General features: G+C 39.7%; 1 long non-coding RNA gene across 2 annotated transcripts; it reads right to left on the reverse strand.

The window, feature by feature from the left end:
• Positions 1 to 1,364: 1,364 nt before the first annotated feature.
• LOC309701931 lies at positions 1,365 to 4,082 on the reverse strand. 2 transcript variants are annotated; one of them, XR_014275306.1, is made up of 5 exons: positions 3,985 to 4,065; positions 3,839 to 3,873; positions 2,445 to 2,552; positions 2,218 to 2,363; positions 1,365 to 1,889 (listed from the first exon to the last, which is right to left on the reverse strand). It is a non-coding gene; the product is annotated as an uncharacterized lncRNA (long non-coding RNA). The 2 variants fall into 2 exon arrangements; XR_014275305.1 differs by lacking the exon at positions 3,839 to 3,873 and having other exon boundaries at positions 3,985 to 4,082.
• Between the last annotated feature and the right edge of the window lie 600 nt (positions 4,083 to 4,682).

A 4,682-nucleotide genomic window follows, 5' to 3' on the forward strand; every position in this document is an offset into this window, starting at 1 on the left:
TTAGACCAACTGACTGCCATTTCTGCTATGCTGACATTTTGAAGATTTTTGGAAATTAAAAATTGCCTAAGATACTTAATAAATAATTTTCATAGACAATTGTTGTATACATTTAAAATAAGTTAAACAGGGGGGAATGTTACAGGAAAAATGATTCTATGTTTCTTTACCTTCTTTTAAATGTACAAAGATGCCTTTTGTCTGCCCTTTGCCTATGGTTAGATTAGTTTAGAATTATCTTTTTAGACTTTCTCAGCAAAGACATACTGTTTTGGGACATATTGTTTTAGATTGTTTTATCTCTCACAGCCTTCTCCCAGCTCTCTGCTGACGAGACTAGCGCCACATATGGAGTTGTTTATTTTATTTGTTTTGTATTTTCTTATCCTGTTCTCACTGTCTTTCCTATAAAAATTACCAAGCCACTGTGCATGGTGTGAGTTGTTCTTAGCAGCTCACCCGTGTACACGTAAGATAAAAAAAGTAACTTTGTCTCATTGTGTCTTTATTTCTCCTGGGTCTTTTACAGAGTTTTCCCCCAACAGCCTTGCACGACAATATTTCGCACAAGATCTTTGATGAGTCCGCTGTGGTTGGGTGTCACATCAGCTGTATTTTTTTTCTTGTCTTTTTTTGCTGGTAGTTGGTAACCCTATTAGTTAGGTATATGTAATTATAAATTATGTTGATTTATATTTTTGCTAAGTACTGTTTATAATACTAGAATATCGAAGATGGTGTAGGTTTAAATTTCTAATAAGGCTTTATGACTTTTCCTATAATACCATGGTGGGCCGGTCACTAGTCAAAATGCACTGTCAAAGAAGACAGTACAGAAATATGAATGTATTTTAAACGTATGTGTTCAAGAACAATCTTTGGGCTAAAAACCCAAGTGAGAAAATACAATTGATTCAGGAGCAGGGAACACAGACATGTGTATTCCCCTTAGTTCACATGTGTGCACTGCAGATGTGGACAAAAGGGACACAAAGCCAGAACGTGTCCGTTCAAGCAGTGGTGGAGTGAGTGTTAAATCCCCAAACATCGAAACGTTAACTGCAGACTGAAACAACAACGGGACAATGCGTGAAACATTTACTAGTCAAGTGTCAAGGAGTACGCATTCCGGATGAGCCACAAGGACACAGAGATCCAATCAGGTGTAAAAAAGAAATGCCTGATGATGGTGGACTTGGGAGCAGTGTCGCGTATGATTACCAATATAACAAATTTCAAGAATTTCGACGACAGTTTCCAGGAGTGTGGGCTATTTTATTTGAAATTTGTTAAATGAGTTTTGTCTTTGAAGTGTTCAGAAATGGTGGAAGATTTCAAGGAATGTAGTACAACAATCCTTCATATAGTGGGTGGATATGAATAGTCTTTATTTTAGCACAAGTTAAACTCAACTTAGACACAATTGGTATAAGAGTAAGCATGTTAAATGATATCGTTTGTATTGGACAAGGTTAAAAAAAATACATATATATTTCCTGATGATATACATCAGTATGCTAACAAAACTCAAAACATCTGATGTTAAAAATGTAATCTAAAGTTTAAAAAAAAAAACCAGACTTTATTCTATAAATCAATTACATATTGCAGAGCATGAACCGCACAAGACAAAATTTTCTATTTTCACCTCGTGCTGCAGAAACAGAAGTAATATTTTCCTATGCGTTTCATCATTGTAAAATTGTAATTAATAACTTTGTCATATTCACAGCTCAAATGGCTGCATCTTATTCACGGAACACCTGCGTGGTGACCACCGTCGAGGTGGCAGGGTGCTGGTTTTCCCTGATCTTCAGCTCACGATTCATCTGGCACCAAACACACGAGTAACACCAAAGTATCTTGCAGCAGTCATCACAGCACGAGCCCTGCAGGACAGAGAACAGGAAGAGGAAGAAGAGGAGAGAGTAACGGGATCGATCAGCAGAGTTAATGTTGTAACTCGTGTAATTAAATGGAATTTAGATCGTTTTTATTTATATGACACTGTAATTATATTTACATACAAATACTTAAAGTATAGGTGCACTAGAGAAAGAAGAGGGTAACAAGTTGGGTTTTTACAGGAATACAAAAAAATATGATACTAAGTAATTTACTGAAGTCAAATAAAATAGTTTTCACTCTTCATTTTAGTTTTTAGTTTAATTTTAGCTAGCTACAATAACTTTATCCATCCTCCACTTTCACACTTACAGGAATGTTGTAGCGCGCTCTGACGGACTTGCGAAGTAAGCAGGACACCACGCAGAAAACGTCCAGCAGTGGCATGCCACAGCACCATCCATGTTTACTGGCTGTCTGACACTGCATGCAGGGGAAACACCAATATGCACAGCAACCTCGAAGAAAAATATATACAAGTGAAATATCTGTGTTCATATACATCACTGCTGTTCATAGAGTTTGCTGGGTTAACTTACAGGTGCCCACATCAGCACAGCAATCACAGAGGCCGGTGCTCCAGTTCCCCAGGTGTTGATTACCGCCCATGACTGTCATCACCTGTGTGGGCTGCTGGTAGGCCATTCCTGAAGAAAATAGACAGAAAAAACAAGAGCCACGTAGAGAAAGGTTAAAGGGGTCATAGCTCATCTGTAAGGAGAAACCCAATCCAGACTATGAACTAATTTGAAGATAATCAGCTGCAAACACCCTTCTGTTGCAGACATCTATACATCCCGATCACAAGAGACTCCCCCCATCCTGCATCTCACCTTTTCGACCTGCTTCAGAGAAAGACTGGTTTGAACATAACTATCTGCAGTGTTGCTTCTGTAACATGTTCAGCGGAGTATTACTCCTGCGTTTAAGGCCCTACAGCGGTCTTTTTGGCACAGAAATTGCACGTGACCGTTTAAAAACCACAGAACTGTTTTTTCAAACTGCATTTCCAAAACATCTTAAACGTTTTTTCCTTTCTTGAAAAAACACACAGTTTGCTTTTGTAGTGGAAAATTTGTGTTTCCACTCATTTAACCTCTGTGTACTATTGGTATGTAGTTGTTTCTTTCCTATAGAAAGACTCAGTGGGCATAGATGGGAAAACAGCCACTTTTGAGTCCCTACTGTCAGCCTGGTGCCTACGTAGCTGTGGGAAGAAAACCAGCGGAAGAAAACTACCAAGCAAAGATTGTATTCATGCAGCAGGTATAAAGGAGCTGTAATTGTTTGTTTCATCATTAACACTGGTCTAAAAAAAAACCAAGTTCAGTCTACGTTTACCAGGGCAAAAAAAATCAAGCTTTAACATGAACCAGAGAAGCTGATTTTTTTTTTTTTTACTTAATTTGGTTTTCCCAAAACATTTGTCGCACTGAAGTTGGGATTCCCCCCCCCACACCATTTTCATGCTTATACAAAAAAAACCTGCAGGTTTTCTTGTGTTCGAGCAAATGACTGAAAAGAGTGTCCAACATATGAGAGCAGTCATCGCTGAAAGCTCAGCTGATAAAGAACCCCAAGTAAAAGGTTTTGTTTTGTTTTTTTAAACAGAGAATGAAGATGGGGGTAGACTGATCACAAGGACAGAAAGTATGCGCTGGTTAATGCAGAAGGAAAAAGTGGCAGGAGGACATCATAATCCACAGAATCCTCATAACCTCATGAGGCAGTTCCTGTTTTGATCCCTCACTGGTACCTCGGACATCAGTATCACGATTAAAACAGTCCACAACACAACACTCAACTGGGCCAAGTTACACAAGGTGTACTAAGTAAATACCGCCAGACAGAAATACGAAGCACGGTTAAAAAGCACACAAAAGCACTTCAAAGAGCAGAGTTACAGATTAACTCGTGTTACAGATTAACTCACCGACAACTTGCTATTCAGGAGCCGCCACAGACAAACTGGAAATAAACGAGTGAATATTTGGTCTTTAGAGATGTATTTCTTTTGCGTTTTATGTGTCTGCTGACACTTTGTTTTAGACAAAAAAAAAAAAAAGACCTGAAGTTTACCTGGTGACGGTACGACGCAGAGGAACGATCCAGGTGTCTGCGCTGATCCGTGTTCGTAATTCCGCAGACGTTGAACTGTTGGGTGGTGAGGGCCGGCTTGAAACACGTGATCAATGACGCTTGATTCAACACGTTACTGCTCCATGCCTGATTCAAGGGTTTCTAAGGGATTGAGTTTTGGTGGGATTTGTGCTTTTGGTGGGGATTTTGTGCGAGAGATGAGTCTCAGTATTTGCGACTTAATGAGAGGCATGGAGAGTTGTGCTCCAATTCGAGAGAATTGTGTTCTAGGTTGGAAAAATTGTGCTTATAGGTTGGGAGAATTGTGCTCTAGGTTGGGAGAATTATGCTCCAGGTCGGGGGAATTGTCTCCTAGGTTGGGAGAATTGTGCTCTAGGTCGGGACAACTTGTGCTCTGGGTTGGGAGAATTATGCTCCAGGTCGGGGGATTTGTCTCCTCAGTGAATGGTTTTGCTATAAGTCTGAATAGTTTTAGAGATTGTGCTACAGGAATCACAGTTAGGGTTTAAGCATTCAGAAAAAACTGTAACATCCTTCATTATTCACTAGACAGAAGTCCTGTGAGGAAGAAGTGTCAGAGCCGGCTTGAAAACAAATCCACTCAGCTCCTGCAAGCATTACACCCTCGGACAAACTGCTGGCAGCACAGCCTCACTGGTGTGAAACCACGATGTCAT

The sequence above is a fragment of the Aulonocara stuartgranti genome (assembly GCF_965226115.1).
Source record: "Aulonocara stuartgranti genome assembly, chromosome: 3".
Lineage (NCBI taxonomy): Eukaryota > Metazoa > Chordata > Actinopteri > Cichliformes > Cichlidae > Aulonocara > Aulonocara stuartgranti.